At 49.0% G+C, this 8,087-nt stretch overlaps 1 pseudogene; it reads right to left on the bottom strand.

Moving 5' to 3' along the window:
* Window positions 1–4,655, bottom strand: LOC103548106 (putative SEC14-like protein 6; annotated as a pseudogene).
* Window positions 4,656–8,087: the final 3,432 nt, after the last annotated feature.

The following is an 8,087-nucleotide window of genomic DNA, read 5'->3' as shown; positions in this document are numbered from 1 at the left end:
CTACAGCTCATGTGGCATTTCTCCAGCTACCTCCGTCATCTCCTTGGTGCCATCTGGGCAGGAGAACATGGCAGAATCACGGAGGATGAGAGGAACCAGCTGATGGATTTCGGAATGAGTTGAATAAACTTGCTATCAAAATTCTGGAGTAGATTATTGAGTAGGGGTGGATGGCGAGCCCTTAAAAATGAAGGCAGTGAGTCCTGGGAGCCAGTGTGGGCTCACCAAGATCAAGACATGCTGAACACAAAGTGGCCAATGAGGGCAAAAGTGTCAGTGTCAGGTGGGGCTACTGCATTGACAGCAAGCTGGGGCAATGTGTGCAAATGGGGAGGTGCTCAGGCACAATCTCTGCTGACAGCACAGCCAGACCCAGCGGGCTGACCAGAGGACCATGTCATCCTAGTGGGGCTGCGGGGCCTGAGGCCAGCACAGTGAAAGGCTGCGTCTGAAATCTTAATCAGGAGCTTGGCTGGAGACCCAGACAGGGAACATATTCTCAGATGTCCTAACACTGGGAAGGAAAGTGTGCGTGTAGAAGACAGAATCAAGAGTCGAATGCTCTTCTAGATGCGAACTTGAATTTCTATTCAGAGCAGCAATTGCACACCCGCTTCCTGGGCCGCTCTATGAGCCCTGACTTCTGTTTTCTGTATTCTGACACTTCGAGCGTGGGGCCTTCTGACCCTGGAGGGACTGCCTCTCCAGGGGATAGCCAGTTCCTAGAGATGGAAAACAATTCACCCAGGAGTGTGCTTTTCACATTCAAAGCAACCAGTTCAGATCTCACATCCCAACCACCTCCTGGATCAGGCTCTCACACTCAGGGCCACTATACCCCCGCCCCATTCCCCTCAGGGCTGGGTACCAGACCACGGGACAACCCAAATGCCCCAGAAATTATTCAAACCAGCCCATCCTAAAGCTGCTTACCCTGCCTCACCCACTCCTTCCTGTGGAAACCATAATAAAGTCTCCTGCCCGCAATTCCTCCCTCTCCCCCCACCTCATGCCCAATCCTGGTGCTTCCCTGTGTGGCCCACCCCCGAGCATGGCTTGCTCCCTCCTCTTGGGAGCTGTGAGTAATAAATGACCTTTTCAATGGAAATCATTTCCTGATCTGTTGGTCTTACTGTACCTCAAATTTTCTATTAACACCGTATATTTCAGAACAGTAATTCATGACTTGATATTGGTTCATAGAAAAAGGCCTATAGTTTTTGCTGAACTTGAGGTCACAGGAGGTAATAACGGGGATTGAGTGTTTCTGTTGCTTTGCTGTGGTTATCCGGCCACCACAGGGACACTGTCCCAGCAGTTCCTAAGGTGCAGACCCACTATGACTGATGGGCTGGGACTGGCTGTTGTAGGATCCTCATCCCTGGGGAGGTTGGGGGTGGGGGGGGGTCTGGCCAGGGAAGGCTGTGAACTCACTGTGGACCCAGAGATCAGAGGATGGTGTGGGAGCCACAAGGCTCGCCTCAAGTGTCTCCATCTTCTCCACGAAGTTTTGATCTGGGAGCAGCACCTCCATAGTGTGGCTGATGCGTTTGGAATGAACCAGGTTGTAGGTGTGGTTGAACATCAGAACGTCAGCATTGAGGGACAGACGTTCAGACAGGACGCCCCACCCAGGACCTGACCTCCATGATGGTAAATTCCTGTGTGAGCACCCAGACCAGGGTGCTGGTGCCACACCTGAGAGGCCAGAGCCAGCCATACTCTGTGCCTACCGGAGCCAGAGGCCCCCACCTGCCTGGCGGGACCTGGATGTACTTCGAAGCAGCTGCCTAGGTGGAGCTCCAGGTGGAGCTGTTTTCTGCCAGCGCTTACGGACACCAGCCTTGAGGCAGGTGAGCCCTCTGTCCTTGGGCACCATGTGGGCACCAGCTGGCAGCACCTCCGTCATCTCCCCCGCTAGCTGCTGCTCTCCCTGCCTGGTTTTCGGGGAACTGCCACTTGCAGGGGACCGAGCCCCACTGACGACCACCTCCCTGGGCTCCAGGCCCCTCCCAGCTGTGCCCACGAGTGGAGTGGCGATCATCCTCACCTGAGCATGCAGCCCAGGAACAGGATCTGGGTCTCCACGTGCAGGTAGGAGTCGCAGCCCACAGTCGCCGTGTTCTCGTACTGTGTGCGTCCTCACCTGGTTGCGCAGGTAGTAGCTCCTGGGCACCTCGCCCCTGTAGTTGATCTGTCGGGGAGGGGTGGTGAGCGAGCACTGGACCACGGCCGTCTCCCCTCCCTCCCCCCCATCCCCTGGGCACACTGTACCTTGGTCAGCCACTTGGGGTTGCCGTCAGGGTCAGTCATGGTCCCCCCAAACTCCACGTACAGCTGGTGAGGGCTGATGAACTTTGGCAGCTCCTACTTCCAGTCATGATGGAAGCAAGAGGGGGCCTCCACGGGGGCTCAGGGAGGCTCCACAGAGGGGGCCAAGCCCAGGGCTGTCCTGTGGCCTGCTGCTCCCCCTCCTGGAGCCCCCAGGGATGGAAGCCAAGAGGCTCTAGGTGTAGCCCTGGAACTCAGCGTATGTTCCTGTGTCGACCAGTTTCTGCTCTCAGACCTGCCCCCAGGGCTGCCTCTCCAGGCCCAGTACCCTGCCCTCGTCTGTCCAGGTGTCGGCACATTGGCCATCTCGGTAGGGGTGAGGACAGGCTGGGTCAGACCTGGGCTTCCCTTTCCCTTGGACACTGAAGTCAACTCTTGCCCTCAGCTCCTGGAGCTCCAGCACCCTTAGAACTGGGGGGCAAGTTTGTGTTCAGTTCCCCCCCCGTCAAGCTGCTCTGAGATAGCCAAGGGTGGTCCACAGACAAAGGAATAAGGGCATTGCAGGAACAAAGTAGGGGAAAGGAGAGGTGAACATCCAGTGTACCCTAGGATGGGGTATGTTAAGCATAAAAGCAACAGAGAATTCAAAAGTAAAGCCCCCCAAATGTGACAACATAACACTAAGTCAAAAAGCAAAGATAACAGGCAAACTACCAACTCAGGAAAATGTTTGCCACAGATATGACAGAAAAGGTCAATGTGCTTAATATGTAAAGAGCACTTATAAATCAAAAAGAAAAACACTTTTCTAGAAAATGGGCAAGAGATACCAGGAGGCACTAAACAAACAAAACATTAAAATAGCCAATTAGCATAAAAAAGTTCTAATCTCGCCAGTGATAAAAGAAATCCAATGTAAAACATAATAAATATTTTCCATTAAAAAGATGGCAAGAGTCTTTTAAATTATTAACGGCCAATGTTGCAAGAATGTGGGGAAATGGACACATTCATCCACAGCTGGTGGAGTTAAATTCTGACCTTGAGGAGCACTTACACTATAAAAGGAATCAGAAGACGCAACACACGCCTTCTCCTTTAGGAAAAAACCTCCATTTCTAGAATTTTATCCTATGGAAAAGATTGTGGGTGTATACAAAGATTTATTTATAAAGAGCTTCATGGGGCCAGCCTGGTGGTACAGCGGTTATGTGCACATGTTCCGCTTTGGCGGCCCGGGGTTCGCCGGTTTGGATCCTGGTGCGGACATGGCACCGCTTGGCAAGCCATGCTGTGGCAGGCGTCCCACATATAAAGTAGAGGAAGATGGGCACGGATGTTAGCTCAGGGCCAGTCTTCCTCAGCAAAAAGAGGAGAATTGGCAGCAGTTAGCTCAAGGCCAATCTTCCTCTAAATAAATAAATAAATAAATAAATAAAATAATAATAATAATAATAATAAAAAGATCTTCACTACTAACTTCTTCCTAATGCTATGAATATTACAAACAACCTAAATTCAGAACTTTACCAAAATGGGAAAATATTTATCACATGATAAGTGAATAAGGTAGGTTACAAAGGGGTATATATATGGTATAAACCCATTTTTAGTTATTTTTTAATGTATTTCTCTGAAGAGACAGTAAATATTAACAGTAGTTCTCTGGGTGACAGGATTTTTTCCTCCTTCTTAACACATTTCTGTATTTTCCAAATTTCCAAGCTGTATCAGTTGTATAATTTGGAAAACCTGGATGTTATTCTCCCCATTTTACAGATGAGGAAACTGAGACCCAGACAGGGTAAGTTACTCAGCCCACTTGTGGCTAACAACTGGCAAAGCCAACCTTCAAATCCACGTCTCCCAACCCCAAATTTGGGTCCCTCACTCGTGCTGCCTCTGGGGGTCTCTCAGATCCCCCTTGGCCCCTCTGCTTTTTGGCATGTGGGCACATTGGCCTCAACAGTTGATGCCACAAAGCAGTGGGGTTCTCCACACTAGGTGGGTCCCAGAGCCAGCTGCCCTCGGATGCAGGCGCTGTCAGGTCTGTAGAGGGGCAGCCTCCAGCTCAGGCTCTGGGCTGGAGAGGAGACCCAAGGTGGCCCACTCACCTCCCAGAATCACCACCTTCCCGCACATCTCCTCACCTAGCACGACTTGACCAGGTTGCAAGCCATGGGGCACATCTTGGGGGCTGAAACAGGCCCAGAGCTGCTGAGGCACCACGGTCTTCTGGGGTCTCAGATCCCACCCTGTCACCTCCACGTCCCCTGCACCCCACACGTGCATATCCTGGTTGCCTCACCTCTCGCGATTAAACTCTTCAAAATGTCGGGGTCATTTGCCTCAAGTGCTGTGAGAAACTGTGCAGCCAAACTCATGTCAATGCACAAGCTACAGGTGTCTAAATACTGCTCCCGCGTCCCCTCCTTCCTCACCCTCCAGGCCCCCAAGGGCGAGCCCTGGTCTCTGCCACCAGCCATCCAAGGTGTCAATGCAGGAGGCGCCCCACACCCAGAACCCACCCAGGCCAAAGCAGCCGCCGTTTTCCAGTTTATTGGTTCCTAGTCACAGACCCTCCTTGAAGCAACTAGTGTAGATTCTTTTTTTTTTTTTTTTTTTATTTTTTTTTATTAATGTTATGATAGATTACAACCTTGTGAGATTTCAGCTGTACATTTTTGTTAGTCATGTTGTGGGTACACCACTTCCCCCTCCATACCCTCCCCCCACCCCCCCTTTTCCCTGGTAACCACCGATCAGATCTCCTTCTCAATATACTAATTTCCACCTATGAGTGGAGTCATATAGAGATCGTCTTTCTCTGACTGACTTATTTCTCTTAACATAATGCCCTCGAGGTCCATCCACGTTGTTGTGAATGGGCCAATTTCGTCTTTTTTTATGGCTGAGTAGTATTCCATTGTGTATATATACCACATCTTCTTTATCCAGTCATCAGTTTCTGGGCATGTAGGCTGGTTCCACGTCTTGGCTATTGTAAATAATGCTGCGATGAACATAGGGGTGCAACGGACTCTTGAGATTTCTGAGATCAGGTTCTTAGGATAGATACCCAGTAATGGGATGGCTGGGTCATAGGGTATTTCTATTTTTAACTTTTTGAGAAATCTCCATACTGTTTTCCATAGTGGCTGTACCAGTTTGCATTCCCACCAACAGTGTATGAGGGTTCCTCTTTCTCCACAACCTCTCCAACATTTGTCGTTCTTGGTTTTGGATGTTTTTGCCAATCTAACGGGGGTAAGGTGATATCTTAGTGTAGTTTTGATTTGCATTTCCCTGATGATTAGCGATGATGAACATCTTTTCATGTGTCTATTGGCCATATTCATATCTTCTTTTGAGAAATGTCTGTTCATGTCCTCTGCCCATTTTTTGATCGGGTTGTTTGTTTTTTTGTTGTTAAGCAGTGTGAGTTCTTTGTATATTACGGAGATTAACCCTTTGTCGGATAAGTGGCTTGTAAATATTTTTTCCCAATTAGTGAGCTGTTTTTTTGTTTCAATTCTGTTTTCCCTTGCCTTGAAGAAGCTCTTTAGTCTGATGAAGTCCCATTTGTTTATTCTTTCTATTGTTTCCCTCAACTGAGGAGTTACAGTGTCCGAAAAGATTATTTTGAAACTGATGTCAAAGAGTGTACTGCCTATATTCTCTTCCAAAAGACTTATTGTCTCAGGCCTAATCTTTAGGTCTTTGATCCATTTTGAGTTTATTTTGGTGTGTGGTGAAAAAGAATGGTCAATTTTCAATCTTTTGCATGTGGCTGTCCAGTTTTCCCAGCACCATTTGTTGAAGAGACTTTCTTTTCTCCATTGTAGGCCCTCTGCTCCTTTGTCGAAGATTAGCTGTCCATAGATGTGTGGTTTTATCTCTGGGCTTTCAATTCTGTTCCATTGATCTGTGGACCTGCAACTAGTGTAGATTCTTGACAGGTTGCAGGGGGATGACCCCACCCACTCCAGGCCAGAAAAATCCCACTCAGGACTCTGGAAGTTTCCCTGCCAAGTGGTTTAGACAGTAGCTCAGCTTCGGGAAAGACGCCAACTTTTCTTTTTGCATAATAAAGATTCCAAGTTGCACAGCATGGCTTTTAAAACAGAGATATAACTATATAGCAGAAATGTCACCCTTTCAAAGTGTGCAATTCAGTGGCTTTTATTATATTCACAGAGTTGTGCAACCATCACCACTATCTGGTTCCAGAAGATTTTCATCACCCTGAAAGGAAACCCTGTACCCATTAGCTGTCACTCCCCACTCTTCCTTCCTTCAGGCCCTGGTAGCCACTAATCTGCTTTCTGTCTCTCTGAATTTGCTTCTTCTGGACATTTCATATCAATGGAATAGTACTATATGTGACCTTTTGTGTCTGGCTTCTTTAGTATAATATTTTGTGGCACTAGCCTGGCTTACCCCAGCTCCGCCTGGCATGGAGGTTTCATCTTGTGCCAGAGGGGGCCATCTCAAGGGGCGCCCTCCCCACGTCTGTCCATGGGAAGGCAAGTCACTGTGCCTCAGTTTCCTCCTCCGTCCACTGGGGCTGAAATACCTGACTCCTTCCATCCAATGAGGCCATACAGGGCAGCGTGGCCCAGTGGGTTGAGCTGGGCTTTTGGGCCAGTCAAGGCGGGAGTGTGCTGGGGGTGATGGCCTCTCTGAGTCTGCGTTCACGCCTCTGTGCTAGGAGGAGCAAAGGAGCTCAGGGAGGTGGGTTCTGGATGTGATGCTCAGCAGAGTGCCCAGTGCCAGAGGGCAGCCTTGGAGGGGGCAGGGCTGTGGCTGCCCAGGGCGGTAGGCTCGGAGGGCCCCCAGGTAGCCTCACCTCCTGCCTCAGCGGCTCACACGCCTGCAGAAGCAGCTCACAGCTCTGGAACCCGTCTCTGAGCAGCTCCTGGCTGGACACTGAGAGGAGGCCCTTGGGGTCCTCGCCTCTGATAACGTGGTACCAGACAGGGCTGCTTTCACTGCCACGGCCACAGATGCCATTGGCATCTTACAACCTGACCACCTGGACACACAAGAGAGAGGGACTGGGGAGTGGGGTCGGGTTCGAGGGAGAGCCAGAGCCCCAGTGGGGAGGCCAGTGAGAGCAGAGGAGGTATACTAAATCATGTATTCTAGGCATTTCTGTGTTATTGTATTCTTTATATTACATATATATTTCTGCATGTATACATTCAAATGCGTTGAAAAAAGTCTGCAAGATACACACAGACTGGTGACAACAGTTACTTTTGGGGGTTCAGGAGGCTTCAATGTTATCAGTAAAGTTTTAATTTTTTACAGTGAGGATATGTTCAGATGTTCCTTATAGAATTAAATTTTTTAAAAAATGGTATAACCATGGAGCTCTTCACCACCGCCGGCCACTCTTCAACCCTCAGATCTGTAATTCAACTGCTTCACAGAGCAGATGGCGCCGGCTCTGTCCAATGGAGAAAGGGCTGCCCGAGGAGGGCATTTCAATCAACCGCATAGAGTCAGCCCCCCGGAACATTCCACAGCCTTCCGACTACACTAGAGAAGAAGAAATTTTTTAATGACTTGAGGAACTCTGTCCGAAATTATCACTGAACAAAACAGTATATAATATAGAAGCTCGACTGGGTTAAAAAAAATTATATGTAAAGTTACCTCGCAGTGGCGGTGGGATTATGGAGGACTTCTGTAACTTTTTGCACTTTTCTGTTTCTATACTCTCCGGATTTTTTATGATAAATGTGCCCTAATATTATAATCAGATAAATACCCACTCGGTGTTACCAACAAGTGGGAGTGAGGTCCTACCT

This window comes from Equus przewalskii, chromosome 7 (assembly GCF_037783145.1).
Source record: "Equus przewalskii isolate Varuska chromosome 7, EquPr2, whole genome shotgun sequence".
NCBI classification, from domain to species: Eukaryota; Metazoa; Chordata; class Mammalia; order Perissodactyla; family Equidae; genus Equus; species Equus przewalskii.
This window is presented reverse-complemented; position numbering and strand designations above follow the sequence as displayed.